This window comes from Macaca mulatta, chromosome 3 (assembly GCF_049350105.2).
Source record: "Macaca mulatta isolate MMU2019108-1 chromosome 3, T2T-MMU8v2.0, whole genome shotgun sequence".
Lineage (NCBI taxonomy): Eukaryota > Metazoa > Chordata > Mammalia > Primates > Cercopithecidae > Macaca > Macaca mulatta.
The window spans coordinates 118,449,964-118,477,297 of NC_133408.1; the positions used below are offsets into that span (position 1 = coordinate 118,449,964).

At 35.2% G+C, this 27,334-nt stretch overlaps 1 long non-coding RNA gene across 1 annotated transcript; it reads right to left on the reverse strand.

The window, feature by feature from the left end:
• On the reverse strand, positions 1-27,334 carry LOC144340087 (uncharacterized). Its single transcript, XR_013415812.1, has 6 exons — positions 27,121-27,334; positions 26,865-27,003; positions 6,192-6,283; positions 2,262-2,296; positions 375-1,883; positions 1-55 (listed from the first exon to the last, which is right to left on the reverse strand). It is a non-coding gene; the product is annotated as an uncharacterized LOC144340087 (long non-coding RNA).

Here is a 27,334-nt window from a genome sequence, read left to right on the forward strand (position 1 = left end):
CTTATTATTAGTTTGACTATAATAACACTTTAAAATCTAGAGAGGTGTACACATTCTAAATATTTTGTTTTGTTTTGTTTTGTTTTGTTTTGAGACAGAGTGTCTCTCTATCACCCAGGCTGGAGTGCAGTAGCGCAATCTCTGCTCACTGCAAGCTCCGCCTCCTGGGTTCATGCCATTCTCCTGCCTCAGCCTGCGGAGTAGCTGGGACTACAGGCGCCCGACACCACACCCAGCTACTTTTTTTGTATTTTTAGTAGAGATGGGTTTCACCGTGTTAGCCAGGATGGTCTCGATCTCCTGACCTCATGATCCGTCCGCCTCGGCCTCCCAAAGTGTTGGGATTACAGGCAAGAGCCACCACGCCCGGCCACATTTTAAATCTTTTAAATGCTATTCATATTAGAAATCTACTTCCTGGGTAATTGTAAACACCATTTTCTATCATTTACAGATAGAAAATGCCCTGTGATGTCATCGCTTATCCAATTATCATAATAATCTTCTCCAATCTTCACTTATTGATCTTTCGGGAAGGCAGATGTCAGTATTATTGGTTAACTATCATATATGATTTGTATTTGGACCATCTTCAAGTTGCATAAATTGTTCTTCAGAAAGACTTATCTGTTATTTTAAATTTCATCCATTTAACATTATCAGTGCCAAAGAAAGAAGGCATTTCACAAGATGACATCGCAAGACAGAGTAAAGAAAAATGATTGGTATTTTCCCCAGAGATATTCAAATTGTAACTGAAAAAGAAATATTTGAGCCAAATTTTGGAGATAATAATGACAATAATACTAGTAGCTAATATTTATTGAATGGACTTTTTGTTCCAGATGTTATAGAACACATTTTACATATGTATGTATATAGGCATGTTTGTTTTAATGCTTGCAGGAGTAGGCATCATAATTATTGTACTTTTCTGTTAATTTGGCAATGGGTCAGAGAAATTAAGTAATTTGGCATTGATGACACCACTAGTCAGATCTTAATTTGAACCATGCATGGTCTAAGTCTAGAGCTTGTATATTTAGCAACTCTGCTACACTGTCTCCCATTATGAAAAATAAATAATTGGAGGAGGCTTAAGCTAAATAGTAAATTTTTTTAGCACCAACAATTCTATTGAAATGGAGAAGATGGAACAACTCTCAGAGATACTTCAGGTAAATACTACTACTTTATGGTGACTACTTAGATAATGAGAGTGAAAAAAGAAAAGTATGTGTTTGGTTTGGAGACTGTGTAAGCACTGAGTAATGTAACAGCTAGTGAATAATACACCACTAACCTGCAGAGAACCATGGTCTGTCACCCCAGGGATATTCATATAAAAGAGGTGTGTCTATACGTTTATTTCTGAAATTTTTAATGCTTTGTGATATTATTTGAATAAAATACTAAAGGTAATAAGAAACTTGTGTAATCATTATAGCCTTATCTTAGGTATGTTTTACTATTGTAAGAGATGAGTCTGGATCTTTAATTGAGTATGGTGGTACTGCAAATACAAAGGAAGTGAGCAGAAATGATTATGGGTTGGCAAGAACTTACCTGCCAAAAAGCAGGTTCAGCACAAGACAGCTATCTAAGGTGACCTTCATGTCCTCAGCCCTTATGTCCTCAGTTCTTACCAGTCTGAGTAAGAATCAAATCAGGCCGATAAGCCTAATTTCTTATTGACCATTTGCCTGTGCACCAACTCAGACTTCCTCAAATATCTAGACGAATTGCATACCAGTTCTTAGGAAATATCCTAGAGATACAACAAAATAAGTCTTCTTATATCTTCCTCTTTGGTCTTATTGAACGACAGCTTCTTAGGTGGCGAAACTACTACGTTTAAAACATTCAAACTGCTGTGAAACCATCTGAAAAATATAATAATAAGTTAATGTCAAAAATATACAACGAACATAAAACTCAATAAGAAAAAAAACCCAAATAACCCAATTTAAAATGGGAAAAAGAATTAAATAGATATTTATCAAAAGAAGACATACAAATAGCCAAAAGGTATATAAAAATGTGATTGACATCATTAATCATCAGGTAAATGCAAATTAAAACCACAATGAAATGTTACCTCACTTTTGTTAGGATGGCTATTATCAAAAAGATAAGCAATAGTAAGTGTTGGCGTGGGTTTGAGGAAAAGGGAACCCTTGTACATGATTGGGAATGTAAATTGATACAGCTATGATTGAGAACAGTTTGGAGGTTCCTTAAAAAATTAAAAATAAAATTACCATGTGATCCAACAATTCCATTTCTGGGTATACACCTAAAGGAAATAAAATAAGTACCTCCAAGAGATATCTGCACTCCCATCTGTACTGGAGCATTATTCACAACAGCTAAGATATAGAAGCAATATAAAATTTATTCAGTTCTAAGAAAGGAGAGCCTACCATTAGCAATGATATGGATTAACCTGGAAAACATTATACTAAATAAGCAAGACACAGAAAATAAATATGCGTAATCTCACTTATATGTGGAATTTTAAAAAGTCAAATACAAAGAAGCAGCAAATAGTACAGTGACTACCAGGGGCAGGGAGGTGAGGGAAATATAAAGATGTTGGTTAAAGGATACAAAGTTATAGTTAGGTAGGATGAATAAATCTAGAGATCTAATATACAGTCAGTGACTATTAATAATACTGAATTGTGAACTGGAAATTTGCTAACAGAGTAGATTTCAGGTGTTCTCACGAGACACACACACACACACACACACACACACACACGCAATAGGCTGTGGTATTTGAAATTCACCAATGTTACAGTTTTTGAATAGCTCTTTTGCATAAAGTTCTTTCACTTTTTTAAACCATTCTAAGCAACAATTCATCTTTAAGACGCTCTGTCAGGCAAGCTACAGTTATATCTTTGTATGTAATGTTACAGAAAATTTTATATAAAAAGCACTTCATAGTTTAAAAGTTTTAATGTTGTGACACATCTGATAATAGCCTTTGGCTCTGCATCTGAGGTAAGCATCATTCTCAATTTATGACATATATGATGAGGGGGATTAAAAAAAGATGTACAAGTGAGACAAGCTGTGTCAGATCTAATGTGAGGTCCGAGGGTTTGATCAGTTTTTGTCACCTGTGTAAAAAGGACTGTTTCAAAGTGTTTTATAATTTATATTAGCATTATTTCATCATGATTTCCTATAAAGGACAGCAAATACATTTACAAATTCAGTTCCTCAGTTTAGATTAAAATGTTTTTAACATTTTAAATATTACCTTTATTTACTTAACTTTGAAGTGTACTAAGTTTAATAGAGAATTAAATTAAAATATATTAATCTTAATAGAATTCTGAATAACAGCACCACTGGAGACAATAAAAGTCCTCTTCCCTAACCACCCCTGATGCCCTGCCCACAGCATCACTGCCTCCTGAGGAATAACGAAAGATAACCCTACATGATGTTCTTGACTTGCAGTCTAGGACGCTTCATTTGATGATTTAGATCAGGATGTTGTTGCATAAAAACTTCACAATTAGAACTTATTCTAATAGTATTTTTTAAATTATACTTTAAGTTGTAGGGAACGTGTGTACAATATGCAGGTTTGTTACATATGTATACATGTGCCATGATGGTGTGCTGCACCCATTAACTCATCATTTACATTAGGTATATATCCTAATGTTAACCCTATCCCCTCCCCCTACCCCCGACAGGCCCCAGTGTGTGATGTTCCCCTTCCTGTGTCCAAGTGTTCTTATTGTTCAATTCCCACCTATGAGTGAGAGCATGCAGTGTTTGGTTTTCTGTCCTTGCGATAGTTTGCTCAGAATGATGGTTTCCAGCTTCATCCATGTCCCTGCAAAGGACATGAACTCATCCTTTTTTATGGCTGCATAGTATTCCATGGTGTATATGTGCCACATTTTCTTAATCCAGTCTATCATTGATGGACATTTGGGTTGGTGTCAAGTATTTGCTATTGTGAATAGTGCCGCAATAAACATACATGTGCATGTGTCTTTATAGCAGCATGATTTATAATCCTTTGAGTATATGCCCAGTAATGAGATGGCTGGGTCAAATGGTATTTCTAGTTCTAGATCCCTGAGGAATCTCCACACTGTCTTTCACAACGGTTGAACTAGTTTACAGTCCCACTAACAGTGTAAAAGTGTTCCTATTTCTCCACATCCTCTCCAGCACCTGTTGTTTCCTGACTTTTTAGTGATCGCCATTGTAACTGATGTGAGATGGTATCTCATTGTGGTTTTGATTTGCTTTTCTCTGATGGTCAGTGATGATGAGCATTTTTTCATGTGTCTGTTGGCTGCATGAATGTCTTCTTTTGAGAAGTGTCTGTTCATATCCTTTGCCCACTTTTTGATGATGAGGTTGTTTGTTTTTTTCTTGTAAATTTGTTTACGTTCTTTGTAGATTCTGGATATTAGCCCTTTGTCAGATGGGTAGATTACAAAAATGTTCTCCCATTCTGTTGGTTGCCTGTTCATTCTGATGGTAGTTTCTTTTGCTGTGCAGAAGCTCTTTAGTTTAATTAGATCCCATTTGTCAATTTTGGCTTTCGTTGCCATTGCTTTTGGTGTTTTAGACATGAAGTCCTTGCCCATGCCTATGTCCTGAATCGTATTGCCTAGGTTTTCTTCTAGGGTTTTTATGGTTTTAGGTCTAACTTAAGTCTTTAATCCATCTTGAATTAAATTTTGTATAAAGTGTAAGGAAGGGATCCAGTTTCAGCTTTCTACATATGGCTAGCCAGTTTTCCCAGCACCATTTATTAAATAGGGAATCCTTTCCCCATTTGTTTTTGTCAGATTTGTCAAAGATCAAATGAATCTATTCTAATAGTATTTTAAAGTGACAATAATGTTAGAATTTTCAAAAAACGAGGCTAAAAGTTTTTCTTAGCAACCAAACCCATATTTGGATGCAATAGGTAATTCTTCTTCAAAACAAGATTTGTCCTCCTGTTGACATACAATAAACTAATTTCTCAGAATAAATATAGAAAAATTATGTAAGTGAAACAAAAACATCCATATGTACTAAGGTAAAATAAATGTTTTATACATGTGATTTTATTCATATGTCAAATTATATATGCTATCTCAGAAACTGAAGTGATGGGATAAAATGAGCGATTACTATAAAGTGATGATATGTATGTTCCTTGTTGACCAATAAGTTACTTGTTAATCTGTACATCATAAGTTTATTGGTTCTTCATTCAACTTGAAAACATACTATGGGCAAAAGTAGACCTACATCACTGGGAATAAAACCGAGAAAGATGTGACTACTGTCTCTCTTGACTTGCAGTCTTATTTTAAACACATTTCAGACAGCACACAGTGGTTTTTACCTAATTGCAATTTATATAAATTCCATGAACTAAAAATATAAGATGCTATGTAATCTATAATGAGGGCTCTAACCTATTATTTTTAAATATTAACACAAAATATTGTATATATTATAACCATTTTCCATTTGCATATTGCCTATAAGTACTATATATTTCCAAACATTTCTGAATTATTTAATTTTGTTTTTATTGGCCATCCACTTTTACAAGGGCGTTACTATTGCACATATTAATTAATGTGCTTTCCATTTGATACATGGACAACTCTGGTAAGCATTAAAAATAATATTCAATTATTGTATATTAAACAAGTGAGTTTTTAAAGAATAATTTTGGTGGATTTACAGCTTTGCTATAATCTCTGACAAAAGAGATTTTATAATTAAAGTGCTGACACAATGAGTACTATAAAATCATGAACAGCCTTGCTATAAAAATGCTTATGATTGCTTTGGCTTCCTTTGCAGAGCTTGTGCTACAGAACTGCTACAGTAGGAGCAGTTGTGGTTGCTGATAATAGCATGCCATACACAGGATTCTTATCTGCTCATCAGATGCTATTTTTACATTATGGCTGAAACTTTTTCCTCCTGCACTTAAAGTGGCATTCACTCTCTATTTCCATTCTGGGATGATAGCTTGTAATGAGCAATCTCAATTAAGTTGAACCTCAAGATGTCCAACTTTTCAATAAAGTAATAAATTAGACTTGATGGCAATTGACTTTGACATGTACCGTCACATCATATCAAACCAAAGGCATTTTACAACACTTGTAATCCACTTGGAGTTTGGATGAAAAGCTTACAAATAGATTTTTGAGAAAATTCAGGAACTGTTGGAATTAAAGCAGTTGGGTGAAGTTTCTTCTACTGAAACTTGTTCCATTCTCCCTGTAACCTAATGAGAAAATAACAAGCATAGACTTAAGAAGTCTTCCGGGAGTAATGTCGCTTGAATATGAGAAGAGCAGAGAGAGTAAAACCTGATAGCTGAGACTGAATTGAGAAAATGTAGCCTTGATTTCTAAAAGTCAAACAATTTTCACCTCAAAAACATTAGCAATACACAATTTGTTAACTTGATCACTCAGTTGTAAATTTAATAAACTAGAGATGGCAGTGCTTATTGATTGGTTAATTTTAAGGGACTCTTTCTTTGATACAAACATTCACATTGATCAATACTTTTCAGTTCTAGGACCCTTGTCCTTTTTTTTTTTTCTTTTATCCAGATTGTATTTTTGTAATTGTCTTGAGTTCTCTGCAAACTGAATATGAGGATGTTGTGCTTGTGTGGAAATAACATGATGTTATACATCAGCTTGAAAGTAGTCAAAGACAGAAAGTATACTGGGGACTCTAGAGAGAAGTGAGTCTATAAACAAGGCTGTTCATTGGAATCCTAGGCAAGGAAATTGTATCTGCCACCAGGCATTTACACCAGTCAAAATACCAGAGGATTATCTTCCTAAAAAAAAATTGATAGGGTAAGTGATTTAGAAGAATTAGGACAGTTAGTGTTAGCACTGCACCTCGAAGTAAAGCCTTCTAATTTAGTATTTGTATCATTCCAGAGTAACAGGTGGCTACCTACCTACTCAGCCTAATGTAAACCCATCTACTCACATATCTACAAGGCTCTATAAATATTCCTGTCCTCTCATTTTACACTATTAATAAAAAAATCAAATCACCAGATACTTGAGAAATGTATAAAAGAAAAATTAGTCTACCACACACGAAAATAGGCCCACAGAAAATTGAGTTGGTTTGGGAAATTATTAATAGAGTTTTAGGCATGTATGCATGCATGCACTTGAACATACACAGATATCCTCTCGGATTACCTGTGATATTTGATAAGAGTGTGCATTATATTATTTTTACATATGACTATTATATATGTATACTATATACTTATGTACATATATGTATATATTATGCATGTATATAATACGCATATATAGCTGCTATATAGGATATATACACACACTCATATATATAGAATTATATATGATGTATCTATCCTATATACATATTATATGTGTATATATCCTACATATTTTATATGTGTACATATAAAATATATATATGATGTAAAACTCAGTAAAATATTTGGAAGCTATATCCAAAGAATTGTTTTAGAATATATGATCAAAGTAGAGTCAGAATATTTGGGGAAAAGTTGCAATTTAGAGAACTTTTTATGTAGTACCAGATCTCAAGCTATTTGGCAAATATCTAAAACAAAAATAATTAAACCTATTTCTTAGCAGTCAGCAGAACAGAAACAAAAGAACAAAAGAAATAATTGCTTTTTAATCTATTTGCATGCACATTTCATCAGTTAGCTCAGATATTTTTCTATGGTTGTTAATTTCTCAGTATTAGCAGGGAAGTCTGACATAGATCTATTTAATTTATTGGTGATAAACTATTTATTAAAAACTCAATTTTTGGAATTGCTTTTATCATGATATGCTCAGAAAGTTATGTACAAACAGACTTTATTCACCATAATGTTGATAGATTCTTTAATTACTTGTCTGGAATAAGAGAGGCAGTCTTTGGCTGGGCACGATGGCTCACACCTGTAATCCCAGCACTTTGGGAGACTGAGGCGGGTGGATCATGAGGTTAGAAGTTCTAGATCAGCCTGTCCAACATGGTGAAACCCTCTCTCTACTAATGATACAAAAATTAGCCAGGCATGATGGCGTAAGCCTGTAATCCCAGCTACTCGGGAGGCTGAGGCAGGAGAATTGCTTGAACGGGTAGGTGGAAGTTGCAGTGAGCCAAGATCGGGCCTTTGCACTCCAGCCTGGGCAATGGGGTGAGACTCCATCTCAAAAAAAAAAAAAAAAAAAAAAAGAAAAAAAAAAAAAAGGAGAGGCAGTCTTCTAGATCATGAGTCAGCAAACTACATCCATATACCAAATCCAACCCACTGCCTGTTTTTGTAAACAAAATTTTACAACACAGCATAGCCACTCATTTATGTCTGGCCTACTGTTGCTTTTGTGCTACAGTGGCAGAGTTTAGTAGTTACAACAGATACCTCAGAGTCCAGAAAGCTGAAAATATTTATTATCTGGCTCTTTTCAGAAGTTTGCCAATCTCTGATCTAGATTGTGGTTCTAAAAGTGTGGTTCCCGAAGTGTGGTTCCCAAACCAGCAACATTAGTATCAGCTGGGAACTTCTTAAAGATAAAAAGTCTTGTGCCACATACAGAATTGCTGTGTCAGAAATTTTGGCGGTAAAGTCCACCAATCTGTTTAAAGTAGTCTTCTAGGTGATTCTAATGCACACTCAAACTTGATAATCACTGCTTAGGGTTAGTGTTGGTAAAATATGGCCTGTGGACTAAATCTGGCCCTTTTCATGTTGTTCATAAGCTTTCATGCTAAAAATGGTTCTTACATGATTTTACTGGTTGAAAAAATTCAAAAAGAGAATAATATTTTATGACTCTTCCAAATTGTATAACATTTAAATTTCAGTTGTGCATAAAGTTTTATCAGAACACAAACAACTTTAATTTACTTACGTATTGTCTCTGACTCCCTTCACACTATAATGACAGAATCGAGTAGTTATAACAGATACCATATGGCTCATGGAACCTTATATATTAGCTTATCTGGCACTCCATAACAAAAATTGCCACCTCCTGGCTTAAATCATAATCGAAGTGTATTTTATAGTGCTGCTGAATTAGAAAAAAATACAGGACTTAGAGATTAGTAATTTACACATTGAGGTGAAGTGCCTCCCCCAAGACCCTATCAAGTATCAGTGTGGACTCTCATCTGCAGGCACATCTGGGCAGTGTCAAGCTGTCAGAAGCCAACGCTCTGTATTCATTAGGGCTCCTAGGCTCCTGAGAAGAACAGGGAAAGAACAAATTTGGTGGAGAAAAACAATAAGTAAACAAATGACAAGTAAATTTTAAACAGTAGCAGAATAAATGCAGTATCAGCAGAAATTAAAACGTCACTTCTAACATGAGATTCTAAAAAGTGAAAAGTGGTAACAGGTGTAAAATCTTGATCTTTACTTGGCTTTCTTTTTGAAGCTTTCTTGCTTCTATCAGGAGGCTGCTGAAAAACTCCAAACCTATCTGAAATGTGTTTTTTACTGTTACTAGGGTTATGCATAAAGAATTAATATTTTTAAAGGACACAGATTTTAAAAAGTCAAAAAGAAAAGAAAGTAGAAACTAATAAATAAATGATGTAAAATTTCCCCTACCTTGCTAAATGCAAACTAACAAAACCTTCTTGTTAGTAATTCAGAGCTCTTGAACGTAAATTATTGAGAATTTCACATGCACCCATTGCTCATCTTGCACTAGCATGTAATGGTTGCTATGGGTGATCCAGAAATGAAACCATTCATGGCACTTAATTTAAAACTAAAACAGCTGGCAGGAATCTTTCCTCTCAGAGCATGTTGTCATAGACGTAAATGAAAAGGTCGGGAGACTTTTCATTTGCTTCTGTGATAACATGGACTACTTGAACTAAGGAACATATTAATGTTTCCTCTGAAGCTTTCTATTATGTGTCAGGAGCCCCATTCCAGGATATCACACTGGAGGTGATAGAAAAAGACAGATGATAGAATGAAACGATTGGTCCTAACACAAAATAATCAGGCATCTTTATATTTCCACTTTACATTATAACAGGAAACCTGATTAGATTCTGTGGTTTTATCTAAAAATAAACCTGGCTCAGGAGGAAGTTTTTTTTTTCTATATGCAGTGATTCTTATTATAAAAGAATTCCTCTTAAAGGCACAGGCAGATCTTCACAGGATACACATTATACTTCTCGTATTAAAATCGAATAAACTCCAGAAGCGAGTTCTCATATATCATCTCATAAGTTTCAAATATTATAGTAATAAAGTTTTTCTTAGAAATCTCCATTTGAGATTCTTGAATATGACTTATCGCAAAAAAAAAACCTATAAAAAATACAATTCTACTATTAAAAATGCAAAACTTTATATTTAAAATTAGAATACAGATTTTACTAACCACCTCCTTTTCACAGTCTGAAATAGAATCTAAAAATCATATTAAAGACTAGAAAGTAATTTTAGACTACACTTGCAAGTAGCCTCTAAATCAATTGTCTTTTGATTAATTGTGTTTTGGCTAGCTAAAAAGAAATAATCCATAAAAGAACATTATAATTTAAAGATTATAATAAAGAATTCTGCAGAAAGAACATTAATACCCTGAATACTGGATAAATTTCACATTTGATGGCAGATTTATATAAGAAACAAAGCTATAAATGTACTAGACAAAAATATGTGTAAACACCTTAAAAATCATGAACTAAGGAAGTCTTTCCAATTATGACTCAAAATTCAAAGTCATAAAATTAAAGATTGATAAATGCAACCACATAAAATATTTTTTAAATATGCATAATCAGAGCACCATAATGAAAACCAGAAAACAAATGCGTAACTCAAAAAAGCATTCTCAATTTATATTTCAAAGAAGTTAACACTCTAGGATACAAAAGTCTTAAAAATTTATAAAAAAGATATTCAATTGAAAGTACAAATAGACTAACAATAAAAAGTGTAAAGAACAGATATAGAAAGGGCAAAAAATGACAGAATGCTCATTCTCTTATAAGAGAAATTAAAATGGAAATGTTGCAGATATTCTATTCCCTTTCTGATAAAATTGTCAAAAACTTCTAAGTTTGATGATATACCTTGTTGGTAAGGAAAATAGACAATCTTACATGGCAGGCAGTGCTATAAATTGGTAAAACAACCTAGAACAGAGGTTCTGAATTAGAATGATTCTGCCTTCCCAGAGAAAATCTGGCAAAATGTGTACATATTTTTGATTGTCATAACTGTAGAAAGGGTCTCAACAGGCATCTAGGGGTAAATAAAGACCAAGGATAATGCTCAATGCCCTACAATACATAGAATGGCTTCCATAACAAATAATTATCTGGCCAATAATTAAAAAGTCAATAGTGTTGCTGTAAAGAAACTTTGCCCTAGATTTTAATTTTAAAATATTGTTCAAACATTATATCACGTATGTAGTATGTCTATCACATCTAGGAATTTAACCTCCAGTGGCCAATAAGTGCTGTATACACAGGGTTGGTCAATGAAGCATGGTATGGTGCAGCAAAAAAAAAAAAAAAAAAAAAAAATTGATCAATAATTATTACAATATGATGCATCTATAAGTATAAGTAAAATGAATTGAGATGCTCAACATGTTTTATTAAAGAACTATCTCTAAGTGAAAAAGTGCTGGTAGTGATATACAATATGCTAACATTAATATTGGAAAAGAGGAAAATAACCATTTATGTTCATATTCTTTATGCCTGTATGTAATAAGAAAGCTCTGGGCTGGATGTGGTGGTGGCTCATGCTTATAATCCCATCACTTTGAAAGGCCAAAGTGAGTGGATGGCTTGAGGTCAAGAGTGTGAGACCAGCCTGGCCAACATGGTGAAACCCCATCTCCACTAAAAATACAAATTTAGCTGGGCATGATGGCATGCTCCTGTAATCCCAGCTACTCAGGAGACTGAGGCAGGAGAATTGCTTGAATCTGGAAGCTGAGATTGCGCCACTGCACTCCAACCCGGGCAACAAGAGCTAGATACTTTCTCAAAAAAAAAAAAAAAAAAAAAAAAAAGAAAAAAGAAAAAAGAAAGAAAAGAAAAAGAAGCTCTAGAAAGATTCAGACCGCTGAAAGGAGGATGCTTGATTTCAGTTCTACCAAGCATTCAGAACAGAAAACATTGTCACCTCTTTATGGTATGAAAACAATGATCAATCATTTGCTGAAAAGAATCCCTTAAGGGCAGAATATTGAAGGCAAATATCTCTAAAGAACCCTTAATAAGTGGAACAAAAACTTCTAAGGATAATAAATAGCAAATGAAGAAACACATCAGATTTTTTTGTTGTGTTGTCAATCTAAACAGATCAAACTTTTTTGTGTGTGTGTTTTTAAAAAACATACTGTGGCAATGACCAGTGGCTGTTCCATGCATCTTCATTAGGGAACTGATTTTGCCAGGACAGCTGAGAAGGGAAACTCAAAATACAATCTTGGATAATTCTAGGACATCCAAATAATGGGGGAAAGGACAACTCTGAATAATTCTACAAGATAGGAATGGAATTTTAAGTCACCGGATCCGTGAAAATTGGCAATTAAAGTACAGGCAAATCTTGTAATAGTAATTATTTTTAACATTAGCCACAATCTGAGAAAATAACAGACAGTGATTTTCTTCACAGTTCCAACTTCCAAGATACACTGCTGTGTGGTGTTTCTTCTAAGCTTTAATAAGAAATATGATGATAAATGGCCCCTGCTAATGTTTTTAAGGCAGTCAAGATTAGAAGATAGAGTTTTTGTTAATAATTGTGTATTAGACGGAAGAAATCTCAGAGCATGCAGAGAATGACAAAGAGCTACTATTGGTTTTAAAAGATACTGTCTAAATGACTTAAAAAAACCCAAAAAACAAAAAACAAAAAACCCTTGTCTTCATTATTGTCAGAACTGTGAAAGTTAATTTTCTTTCTATTCTTTTTACTTCCCCCCAAAATAAGCCACCATGTACCTATATTTTCAGTTGCCTACTGTATCAAAATATTTACTATTTTTTTAAAAATCTACTTATGGAGACAACATGTATTTATTGTAATAATTAAAACTTTGAGACATAAAGTAAAAATGATGAGACATGTTAGTTGTCCTGCTATTAAGTGATAATATGATAAAATAGCTCTTTTTAGGACAGGTGATATTGATATCTAGCAACTATTGTGATTGAAAGTAACGTCATCTTGACAGTTACACATGATCTCATCACCAGACCAAATATATATTCAGTTGCAAAATCTCTTAAAGGAGAGATGTTTTTGGTCCCTAAAGAGCATGTATATTATAATATTATTGATTATTTAAAAATACTGCCAACATCCTCTTAAATGCACTAACATGCAACTATAATCTGCTGTCTGTTTGATAACTGAAACTAACTTAAGTTTGAAAACTAACATTTCATTTCTTTAGATTTTCTTGTAATTACTCCTGCCTAGATATTGTTCTTCCTGATTCTGTTGACAATTAAAGTACAGGTGAATCTTGTAATTATTATTAACATCAGCCACAATCAGCGAGGAAATAACAGAAAGTGATGACCATAGAGGCTATCTTCAAACCAGGGAGAATAAGATGGTACCTCAAAGTGGACAGCCTGCAGCACATGCGGAGAGCTACTCCAAGCAACAAATCTCCATTACGTCTTTTACAAATGACAGTAGTAGCTACTCCTGAATCACCATATTACTAGAAATTGGAAAGAATGTTAAAATATTTACAAAAACCAAGAAGATTTTCTTCTCAGCAGGAATTATGCTACAATTCACTGAGGGTGTTAAATGTGTTATTTATTTCTTCTTGATATATTTATTGCTAGCAAAACTGTCCTATGGCCAGGATATTCCACAGTTCCCCTGTTGCTCCGGCATGCTGCCTGAGCTGGAAGTGTCTTTTTAAATATTGTTAGAGAGCCTTAGTTCCCTCTGTGAAGTCTATAGACTAACACCAAGAAAGTGACATTTAACTAACAAAATTTTCACTGAGATGAATGATTTGAGTCAAGTGGCATAAAATGACTTCAAAGTGCTCAGAAACTGAATCCAAGAATCAAACTATGCTAACTGCAGCCGTCTGGGTCTGCTTTATATCCATGTCAGAAGTTCAACTTTTCTTGGTCTATGGGACTTGAGACCAATGCTATCATGATAATTTCTGTTGTCTTAATTATTCTATCAAATCTTAATGCAACTTAGAATTTTTAAGGACCAGAAAGCTCTAACATTATTAGGAGAACAAATAAATATACACACTACATACATTATATACACAATGCTGTACAGAATCTTGAGTCAGGTGCCCATTCATAATGCTTAGTTACCCTTGTGATAGTATAATTGCAAAGTTAAAGGATCAATTTATATTCTCTTAGTTTAGTCCCATTGAGTTTTTAAATAAACTTTTGTTTTGAAATAATTGTAGATTCAATGCATGTAAGAAATAATAGAGAGAGATCCCATATACCCTGCATCCAGTCCTCCACAATGGTAAAATCTTGCATAACTATAGTACAGGATATTGGCATTGATTCAATCCACCTATCAAACTCAAATTTCACTAGTTTTACATGCACTCTCTTCTGTACTGCCTGCTATAGTCAATATAAAGAACAATTCTGTCCCCACAAGAATCGGTTGTGCTGCCCCTTTATAACCAATCTATCTCCTTCCATCCATGCTTGTCTCTAATACGTGGTGACCACTAATATTTTTCATCTATATAATTATTCACTTCAGGAATGTGCATAAATGGAATTGTGCAGTATGTATAACCCTCTGGAATTGGCTTTTGGCTTTTGTTTTTTCTCAATACAACTCTCTGAATATCTATCCAAGTTGTTTTAAGTACTAATAATTCCTTCTTTTCATTGTTGAGTAGTATTTCATGCTATAGATGTACCACAAATTGTTTAACAATTTACCATTTGAAGTACATTTTGATTTTTTTTATTTTGTACTATTAAAAATAGATTTGGTATGAACACTTATGTACAGTATGTTATGTAGACAAAATTTTTCATTTGTCTGGGATAGGTGCCCAAGAATGCAATTGCTAGGCCATATGGTAATTATGTGTTTAGGTTTATCAGAATTTGTCAAACTGATTTCCAGAGTGTGTGTATCATTATACATTCCTATCAGCAATATATAAATGATACAGCTTTTTTACATGTTCTTCGGGATTTGGTGGTGTCACTTTTCTAAAAAAAAAATTAGCCATTCTGACAGGTGTGCAGTAATCTCATTGTATCTTAAATGTGCATTTTTCTAATAGATTTTGTCAGCTTATTTCCATCTGTATGTCCTCTTCAATGAAATGACTATTCATGCTTTTCCCCTTATTTTCTAATTGAATTGTCTGTAGGACTTTTGTTGTTGTCAAATGTGAGAATTCTAAACACTAGTTCCAGGTACTATTCCTTTATTGAATATGTGATATATTAGTCCGTTTTCGCACTGTTATAAAGAAATACCTGAGACTGGGTAATGTATAAATATAAGAGTTTATAACTCACAGTTCTGCATGGCTGGGAAGACCTCAGGAAATTACAATCACGGTGGAAAAGCAAGGCACATTTTACATGGCAGCAGGAGTGAGAGAGCAAGAGAATGACAGCAAGTCAGCAGGGAACTGCCTAACACTTTTAAACCATCAGATCTCTGGAGAACTCACTCACTATCATGAGAAGAGCATGAGAGAAACTGCCCCCATGATCCAATCAACTCCCACCAGGACCCTCCATTGGCATGTGGGGATTATAATTTGAGATGAAATTTGGGTGGAGACACAGAGCCAAACCATATCATTCCACCCCTGGACCCTCCCAAATCTCATGTCTTTTTCACATTTCAAAACCAATTATGCCTTCCCAACAGTTCCCCAAAGTCTTAACTCATTCCAGCATTAACTCAAAAGTCCACATCCAAAGTCTCATCTGAGACAAGGGAAGTCCCTTCCACCTATAAGCCTGTAAAACCAAAAGCAAGTTAGTTGCTTCCAAGATACAATGGGGGTACAGGCATTGGGTAGTTACTCCCATTCCAAATGGGAAACATTGGCCAAAACAAAGGGGCCACAGGGCCCATGCAAGTCTGAAACCCAACAGGGCAATCATTAAATCTTAAAGCTTCGAAATAATCTCCTTTGACTCCATGTCTTACATCCAGGGCACACTGATGAAAGGGGTGGGATCTCAAGGCCTTGGGTAGCTCTGCCCCTGTGGATCTGCAGGGTGCAGCCCCCAACGTTGCTTTCACAGACTGGCATTGAGTGCTTGTGACTTTTCCAAGTATATGGTGCAAGCTGTCAGTGGATCTACCATTCTGGGGTCTGGAGAATTGTGGCCTTATTCTCACAGTTCCATTAGGCAGTGCGTCATTGAAGACTCTGTGGTGGGGTTCCAACCTCACATTTCCCTTCTGCACTGCCCTAGTAGAGTTTTTCCATGAGGGCTCCACCCCTGAAGCAAAATTCTTCCTGGATATCCAGACATTTCCTTACATCCTCTGAAATATAGGCATAGGCTCTGAAAACTCAACTCTTGTCTTCTGTGTACAGGCCCAACACCACGTGTAAGCTGCTAAGGTTTAGGGCTTGCACCCTCAGAACCAATGTTCCAAGCTCTACCTTGGCCCCTTTTAGCTGTGGCTTGAGCTAGAGTGGCTAGGAAGCAGGACACCAAATCTCGAGACTGCACAGAAGAGCACGGGCCCTGGGCCTGGTCAAAAAAACCATTTTTCCCTCTTAGCCTCTGGGCCTGTGATGGAAGGGGCTGTTGTGAAGATCTCTGACATGCCCTGGAGACATTTTCCCCATTGTCTTGGCTATTAACATTTGCCTCCTCATTACTTATGCAAATTTCTGCAGCTGGCTTGAATTTCTCCCCAGAAAATTGGATTTTAATTTCTACCTGATGGTCAGGCTGCAAATTTTTCATACTTTTATTCTCTGCCTTTCTTTTAAATATTAGTTCTAGTTTCAGGTGATCTGTGAACATATGACTGAACACTTTTAGAATCAGTCAGGTTACATCTTGAATGCTTTGCTGCTTAAAAATTTCTTATGCCAGATACCTTATATCACCTTTCTCAAGTTTAGACTTCCACAGATCTCTAGGGCAGAGGCAAAATGCCCCCAGTCTCTTTGCTAAAGCATAGCAAGAGTGATCTTTACTCCATTTCCCAATAAGTTACTCATTTCTATCTGAGTCCGCTTCAGCCTGGACTTTGTTGTTCATATCACGATCAGCATTTTGGTCAAAAGCATTCAATGAGTCTCTAGGAAGTTTCAAACATTCCCCCATCTTCCTGTCTTCATCTGAGTCCTCCAAACTGTTCCAACCTCTGCCTGTTATCCAGTTTGAAAGTCACTTACATATTTTTAGGTTTCTTTATAGCTCCACTCTTGTTACTGCTATAAAGTTTCATGTATTAGTTCATTTTTACACTACTATAAGGAACTCCCTGAGACGGGGTAATTTATAAACAAAAAAGGCTTAATTGATTCACAGTTCCACATGGCTGAGGAGACCTCAGAAAACTTACAATTATGGCAGAAGAGGAATGGGAAGCAAAGCAGGTCTAATATGGCAGCGCGCATGCACGAGAGAGAGAGAGAGAGAGAGAGAGAGAGAAAGAGAGAGAGAGAGAATGCCAGGAAGAGGTGTATTCTCTTTCACTCTTTTCAAGTTCTCTTTTCAAAAAACTTGAAACCATTAGATTTTTAGAGAACTGACTCACTCTCATGAGAACAGCAGGGGGAAATCCACCCCCATTATCCAATAACCTCCCACTAGATCCCTTCCTCAGTCCATGCGGACTACAATTCAAGATGAGATTTGGGTGGAGGAACAGAGCTGAACCACATCACATGACTTGCAAATACTTTCTCCTAGTCAGTAGCTCGCCTTTTTATCCTCTGCGCAGAGAAAATATTTTCATTACAGAGCAAAAGTTTTTAATTTTGATGATGTCCAGTGTATCAAATTTTTATTGTATAGGCTATTCTTTTGGGGTCACGTTTGAATGTTCTTAGAGCTAGATATGAAGATTTTCTCTCATATTTTTTCTAAAAGTTTTGTAGTTTTACATTTAAGTTCACGGAATATTTTAAGTTAGTGTTTGAATACGGTGTGAGGTTTACTTCAAGATTTGCTTTTATGCCTACTGCTCCAGCACTATTTAATGAAATTGAATTTAATGAATTGAATTCATTAAATTGATTTTAACTTTTTTGAAAAATCAGTTGACAATGTTTATGAGAGTCTATTTCTGGATGCTTTATTTTGTTCCATTATTTTATGTATCTGTCTTGTCAAACAAAATCACACTATCTTGATTACTATATCTGTGTCAAACTTAATAAGAGGTAGACTGGTTCCTCATACATCACTCTCCTTTATGAAGGTAGTTTTAGTTATTTTGGGGCCTGTACCTTTCATAAATATTTTAGAATAAGATTTTCTATGTCTTAAAAAAACCTTGTTGAGATTTTGATTGAAATCTTATTAACCTGCAGATCATTGTTTCCTTTTATTTTGAGTGTACAGGCTTTGCTTACCTTTTTTGTCTAATTTTAAGGCTCCTTTTTCTGTTGGGTTAATAAGGTTTTTCTTTTGGGTTCTGTTGGGTCTTTTTAAGAATCACCTTAATTAGAAATTTAGGTAAGCACAAAAACTGTTCTTACTGGGGAAAAATGAAGTTAAAAAAATAGAAAATAAAACACTGAAATAAAAATCTAATTGAGTAAAATAAATATTTTCAGCTAATTTTATAAATTATATTACAAAGTAAAGGTCATATATTCATTAGCTCTGACTGCCCTAAGAATATACCATAGACTAGTGGCTTAAACAGTAGAATTTTATTTTTTAAAAGTACTAGAGATTGGAAGCCCAAGATTAAGGTGCCAGCATGACTGGTGTCTAGTGAGGGCTCTCCTTTTAAGTTGCAGACAGTTGCATTTTTGCTGTGTGCTCAGTGACCTTTCTTGAGACAGAGAGCTCATGGAGAAAGTGGCTCTCCTTATAAGGACATCAAGCCTATCAGATCAAAGCCCCATCTTTAGGACCTTATTTAATCTTGATTACTTTCTTAGAGGCCCCATCTCCAAATACAGCCACACACAAGGGATAGGGCTTCAGCATATGAAGTGGGAGAGGGTGCACAAACATTCAGTCCATAACAGATGAAGTAACCAAAGCCTCCGAAAATTTATAATCATTTTTATCAGTTTCATGGTGTGTGACAGGAGCTGTCCTAAGTATTATAAGTAATGACTCTCCTAATCCCCTAGCTGCCTTTAAGATGTAGGGGTACTATTATTATCACCCTTTATAAACTTAGGCCTGGATAGTCTTTTTTTTTTTTTTTTTTTTGAGATAGAGTCTTGCTTTGTCTCCCAGGCTGGAGTGCAGTGACATGATATCAGCTCATTGCAATCTCTGCCTGCCAGGTTCAAGTGATTATCATGCCTCAGCTTCAGAGTAGCTGGAATTACAGGCATGTGTCACCATGCCCAGCTACTTTTTGTATTTTTCGTAGAGATGGGATTTCACCGTGTTGGCCAGGATGGTCTCAAACTCCTGACCTCAGGTTTATAAGCATGAGCCACCATGCCTGGTGTGGATAGTCTTAATTAAGTAACTTGCTCAAGGCCACTCAAATAAAATGGTTTGAGTTTAGATTTGAATTCAGCTAATCTGTCTTCAGAATCTGAACTTTTAAAGACTATAGCATTCCGCCTCTCTGTAGTGAATTATTGGCAAGAGTGTGAAAGAAATGTTGGTTGTTATATGTACTTCAAATAATTCCTGAAAAAGGGTAAATGCTTTCAATAGAAGTGTGAAATAGGAAATATGGCAGAAGTATTGTGATCTTTTCAGCCCACAGCAATTCTACATTTTAGTATCATTAATAAGGATGCAAAATGACAAGGGAAATCTAGAGATGACCAGAGAGTCCATTTCTATAGGAGGAGATGAACCAAACAGACTCATTTTTCTTTTGTGGAGTTCAAAATAAACCAATAAGCGGTAAACACACAATCTGAGTTGAACAAGAAATGAAAGCATGCCAAGGGCAACAAATCGATTTTTAATTTTTGTGTGTACAGCTTTCCTTTCCTTGGTGTCTCACTGTGATGAATGAGGTAAACAACAGACCCTCTCTAAATTACAAACCCTAGATAAATTATGAGCAGAGTAACAATGCATAAAACCACAACTTTCTTTTCCAGTAACTGCTTTGGCCTTGTTATATGGGATTTTCTGCCCAGAGACACAGAATCTGTGCCATTTAGAGGCTCTTATATGCACTTTAAACTTCAGCCTACATATATTGGTAAAGAGTTAAGTTTAGAGGCCATTTAAATATGTTAACATTTTGCTACCTTTCCTTCTCCATTTAATGAAATAACCTTCTAACCAGCAAGAATTAGGGAGAGATTGAAGTTTCTTGTAAAATTTTTAAATAATGATTTTCCTTTAAAAGATCAAATCTGTGATTGAATAACATTAAAATTATATTCCTCTCTAACGTACATTTTAATTTATTACTTTTTTATTAATTATTTAGATTTTTGAATAACCAGAACTAAAAACCTAAATTTATTGTAAAATATTTTACAGAGAATTATTTTATTGTTATAACTATCATATCATATTTTATAGGCATTTTCTTCTTTCCTTACTTTACTTTTTTTTAAAAAAAAAACTGGCTTACAGTACGGTTTCTCTCTCTACTGTTGGTAGAGGACCTGGCAAAATGCAATGGAAATGCATTCAGAGAATTGCAGACATTTAGAAATGGAAAGAACTGCATAGACCGTATAGTATAACTTCTTCAGTATGCATGCATTTTTTTAAATAAGGGGAAAATAAAAAGTGGAAATCTTTTCTCAGTTTACCCACTAGAGGCAGACTACATGCATAATATTTTATCCATGCCATGAAAATCTATGCAGGAAAAAAATAAAGCAAAAAAAAGTAACTGTGTACTGATTTTGATAGGTGGCCATGATATATTCATAACTGATACAAACTAAATCTGCATAAAAACAGTAAAATATGTTTTTTAAAAGTACAGAAAAATATAGGATAAAGTAATTACTGTAAAAATAATTAAAATTAAAATAACTCTAAGTATGTATATATTTATACTTCAAATGTGTATCAGTGTACACCACAAACAGCAGCATTTATTCCATGAGAAGGCAATAGAAGGAAAAAATGAAGATACAATGTTGCTCTTTACTTAAAATTGTCCTGTGTCTACTACATATTAATCTATACTTAATTCCAAGAACAAAACCTGGGAAAGCAGGGGCAAAAGGAGAGAAGAAAATCAAGATTAGGGAACATTAAAGCAGCTTTGTGATTAAGAAAGAGAGAGGGAAAAGGGGATGTTGAACTTCTAAATGAGTAACAGTTGACTGCCCTGCCATTACTGTTCAGATTGTACCCATAGAGGGCTCTGGAATAAATTTAGCTTGAGCTAGTTACATCCTGAGAAACTTCCAGTTTTATTTTCCACAGAACACAGTGAAGCTGTCTAGTAGAAGAAGTTCACTCCTTTGCTCTTTCATGAAATAAGCTAGAAGAGAAATGTCATCAGTTTGCCTCTGCTTAACATTTTTCTGTATAATTGGGTACCCCTCATAGGAATTCTAAGTCCCTATCCTGTACCCCTAAGTTAGACTGATTACTAAGGTTCTACAATTTCTCGACCTTTACTGTTTCCATTCTAAATCCATTAGCGTAAGGCCTGTGCAAATATACAATGAAATGTTGATTTGGCAAGAATCAAAATGGATAATCTGCATCTTCTTTTCTTTTGTAGATATTTTAAAAATCTCATGGACACTGGCTTTTACAAAATTTTTTTGACAGTAGTGGAGAAGGAATTGTGGTTCAGAATTTAAGCTATAGATTATAGAGTAGACAACTGCTAATTACTAAGTTTATTTTCTAGGTTTACTTAGGGTAAGATTGAATTCAAATTTCAGTGAACTCTTTGTTTTGGAGGTCAGCAAACAAGGGTCCACAGACCAAATTCAACTCATTGTATCACCTGGAAGCTGAGAATGGCTGACAAAATTCAAAAGAATAATAATACTTTGTGGCACATAAAAATTATGCAAAGTACAAATATCAGTGCCCATAAATAAAGTTTTATTGGAATAGCAATGCTCATTCATTTACATCTTTGGCTGCTTTTAGACTACTGATGTAACAGAAGAGTTAAGTAGTTGGGAAAGAAATAGTATAGATCACAAAGCCTAAAATATTTTCTGACTCTTTACAGAAAAAGTTATATATATATGTGTGTGTGTGTGTGCGTGTATATATATATGTGTGTGTGTATATATGTTATATATATAACATGGATATTATATAATATATGTTATACTGTTATATATATAACATAGATATATAACATATAATATAGTTATATATATAACTGTTATATATAAAACAGAGTTTACAACTGTTATATATAACATACACATACATACACGTGTATATATATATATATATAAATAAACAGAGCTTACAACTTTTGAATACATATAGCTGTGTTATGTACATATAACAGACTGTTTTACTTCAATGGCACTTGAAAATTTTTCTAACATTATTTCTTCTTTTCCATGCTTCATCCCTACTCCAAATAGAAATGGAATAGACTGAGAAGGACTTATATCTTAAAGGTTCAGAAACTCTCTCAGATGAGCAGTTTCTCTGGACTACTAAACAAATGGTTGAACAATTATCACAAAATTTCAAGGTAAAAGAATACTCAGAAATGTGTTCCATTTTTCTGTCGCTTGTCAGAGTTTTTTCCCTTCAGCTGGGCATTGTCCAGTGTGTGCATTTATAGACCAAGACTGATCTTTTCCCACCTGGCTGTAGGGCTCTCCCTCACTTTCACTCATGTTTTCCCACTTGCTATTATTTTTTTCTAAGAAAAAATTCAGTTCCAAATTATACTGACCCTTAATAGCAAACACCATTCTCTATCATCATCAAAGACAGTTAATAAAAATGGACATCACAGTGACTCAGGCAGGAATGCTAACTCCCCACTTACCCTGTCCTAAGACATTTTTCTCTATTCCTATTAGAGAAAAGCATTTCCCTCCCCAGACCTTTCTGCACAGGCCAGAAAGCAGTAACTTTTTGTTGATGAGTTTAGAGGAGAACCTAAATGTGTGGGCCTCAGCCTTTTGGGTTCCCCGTCCACAAAGCCCACCTAGTTTGTCTACTCTGCCATCATGCACTTGACTTGAGTGGATTCTATTGCTCTTGTAAACAATGCATAAAGTTGTCCAGGGGTAAAATTTTAGGGGGCTTGATTTAACCGTGGCATGTCAGCCACATTCTCTTATCACATTTATGCTTAGTAAAAATGATACTCTGATGTCCGTTATTCTATCTCAGGTATGATATTTTCAGTTTGGTTTCAACCTTGGGAGGGGAAAAATGGGTATTGGTAATTTTCTTCCCAGTCCCCAGAAACACATAGATAAATATTTACTTATCACCTTATACTGTTTTTATACTTAGAAATCCACTGTCAAATATTATTTTCTACAGGAATCTTGAATTTCAAATGAATTTAATACCCAGTGTTGAAGATATACAAAGCTAAGAGCTTCTAATGCATTGAATGTCCCCTTCTCTAATTTTCTCTGTAGTAGAAGAGTATTACGTGTCAAGAAAAGTTAGTCAAAAAAACAAACTCATTGAGGATTCACTAGATGCAAGGCATCATGCTAGAAAATGCAGTAAACTAAAAACAAAAAATAAAATGAAACCAAGAACTAAAGCTATGATACGAGACAATATAATAAGTGTCCCAGTAAAGAATAAGATAGAGGGAGGCCGAGACAGGTGGATCACGAGGTCAGGAGATCGAGACCATCCTGGCGAACACCGTGAAACCCCGTCTCTACTAAAAAATACAAAAAACTAGCCGGGCGAGGTGGCGGGCGCCTGTAGTCCCAGCTACTCGGGAGGCTGAGGCAGGAGAATGGCGTAAACCTGGGAGGCGGAGCTTGCAGTGAGCTGAGATCCGGCCACTGCACTCCAGTCCGGGCTACAGAGCGAGACTCCGTCTCAAAAAAAAAAAAAAAAAAAAAAAAAAAAAAGAATAAGATAGAATGCTATAGTATTTCCAAGGAAAGTGAGGTTAGCCAAATCAGAATAGGTTTTGTGTTGAGTACTCAGATATGTAGAACTAAAAGATTTTAATGGGAGGAGAATACAGGGCGAGGAATTCTGAAAATGGAGAGCTCTATTGTAGAAAGAAGAATACATTTGAAAATATCTTCCCATATCAGTTCTTTTCTTATTGACAATCGCAAATATTTCAGCTATAAAGTTTGGGCTTTTCAACGGAGTACACTCTGCTTCTTTATTTTCTTTCCCCTACTTTTTTAAAGACAGAGTCTTACTCTGTTTGACAGGCTGGAATGTAGTGGTGCAATCATGGCTCACTCACTGCAGCCTTAACTTCCTCGACTCAAGTGATCCTCCCACCTCAGCCTCTTACGTAGCTGGGATCACAGGCACCCCGCACCATGCCCAGTTCATTTAAAAAAAAAAATTGTAGAAAATGGGTCTCTCTAGTTTGTCCAGCTACTCTTAAAAATCCTTGGCTCAAGTGATCCTCTCACTTGGCCTCTTAAAATGATGGGATCACAGGCATCAGTCCCCATGCCCAACCTGCTTCCTTATTCTTTATTCCTGTTTCCCTGAACAGTTTTCTATACAGTGGGAAGTGATGTGGGATCATTTCCCTATTCCATCTGTCCTTTAGGATTGCCAAAATTGGCACAGATTAATTAAGAGACTGTGATCGCGTCTGTCCCAATGACAGGACATGATGATGGTCATAAACAATATATTTCACTGGGGGAGAAAAATTGAGCTACCAAACTGGATAATTAAGGGAAGCTGCTGAAACATTATCCTATAAAGTTCAATTTTTTTTTTTTTTCAGTGGGCTTGGCCTTGTTAAATTGAAAATAAATGGAAATGTATGACTCTTAAAGCCTCGCTACAATCAGTGTGAGAAGCAACAGAAATCCAGGGTTTGCTGCCCTGTGGCCTGGGAAAGATGGAATTCCCCGGTTCCTTGTCTTGTGTTTAGTTTCACTTTTTCACATTGCCAGGAGGGTCACCCTGTTTTCTAAAGTAAGAGGCAGGTCAGTTAATCTTCTTTATGGTACGCTGCGGGAGAGGCAGACCACTTCTTTAACACACACTTTGATACTACATAACTGACAGTCCCTCAATATTCCTTTGGGGCTCCGACTATTCAGAGAAACAGCTCACTAAATGCAAGCAAGTGTCAGATATTAACATTGAATTAAAACTGAAGGTAAAAATGGGGACACTGGCATATTCCTGTCCATGAGCTTGACAGGAAATTTATTTTGCTGTAGCTGAAAAGTAATTAACCTCCACTGTGAGAGAATTCTATTACTAGTAGCTATTCTGCCATGCAAAGTGCACTACATGGAAATGTTACAGGCTATCAAGCAGAAACGGCAGATTTGTCTGCATTTTAAACTGAATTTCCATTACCCTATTCTCTTCTCTTCTGTATCTCTCCTTCCACACCACCTTCTCTCTTGTTTTCACTGAAGCTGGAAATTGAGACACATATGAAACTTGAAAAAAGGTTTAAATCAAAAGAGTGCTTATAAGGATTTTGTAAGATGTATTCTTTTTTTTTCTAGTATTTGGAATTTTTAAACAAATAATATCCTTTGGTGTGCTGGAAAAAATGCAGCATTATGCAAAGATACTCAACCATGAATAATTTTATTATGATCATAGTGAAGAAAATCATAATTCACTGAATTCTATTCATTTTTTCATCTTCAATGTTATATATGCAGACATGCACATATACATATATACATAATCTTTATAAGGAACACATTTGAGGAAATCTACATACTGTCATTTCTGCTGTAATGCTTGTTTTGAAACACAAATTTGTTCCAAAGAAATTGATATATTAAGGAACAATTTGAGCATAATGCAAATTTCATGTGTGATTATGCCTGATTTTGTCAGCGAGAAACACCATGAGAAGGCAGAAAGCTGCACATGGCTGGACTGAGCCCAGTAGGAATACACAAAATGCACACAGGCACACAGTCACCTATCTCTCAGCTACCTCAGTTTATCACACATGTTATGAGCCACAAACACCCACATCTGGTGTTAGAACTTTTCTTCTAATTTCAGATAACCCCCTTCCACGACTCCACAATAACTTACATGTCACAACCCTTCCAAGAGCAGCCTCACCTCATTTTTAAGGTAAAGTTACATATTTATTGAAGTATTTATGCATTCCTTAAGCATTTAACTGTGCTACTATCTTCATTATATTACTACCAGTCTTTCATGTGTCAGTAATGAAATTTCTGAGTGTTGTTCTCCTAACTTATTTTCTCCCCTAAGCCCTTTGTTTTTTATTGCATAATTTGGCATAGAGACACATATGCTGTATTACAGCAGAACTGACTACACTTCTCTTTTCCTTTCATTATTATGATTAATGTATGTGACTCTTGTTTCATCAATAATGAATGTTTCTGAGTTTTCTATGCATTTGTCACATAGGTACAACAATAGAGTAACCAATCATACTTTATTACACTAGGAAAAAAGAAGATCTCTTCTCCTAGAAGGCAATTGCTAAGGAGAGGAAAACATAATTTTCAGTATTATTACTGATTTTCTGAAATAATAGCAATGGTTGCCATTCATAGACACCTTACCTTGACTTGGCACAGTGGTGTGTCCTTCTTTGTGGATTCACACACCAACATTGGCAATAGTGTAGGATTATCTTCTATGTCTTACAAATGAGGAAACCAAAGCTAAAGAGCCCACATAGCTTGTCCAGTGTTTCCTGAGCTATTCAGAATAGAACAGAAAACTTAGAAGAAGAATTCCAAAGTGAAAACTCTGCTATCTGGAACATCTTTCTTATTGGCTTCAAATAGATCCAAGACTATTAGAATTTGTACTTACACATTATTGGTTTTAATCTCCTTATTTATAAAATGAGAAAATGTAGGCTCAGGGGATCCATGCACCTTATCCTAGCTCCCTTGGTCAGAATAGAATTTAGAACCCAGATCATCTACTCAAAGTTCATTTCTCCTAGCTTGTTGCATTGTTTTAAAATGTCAGGGTGAAAAAAACAATTAACTCCTGGGAGGCTGTTTGGTCTCATACCTACTAT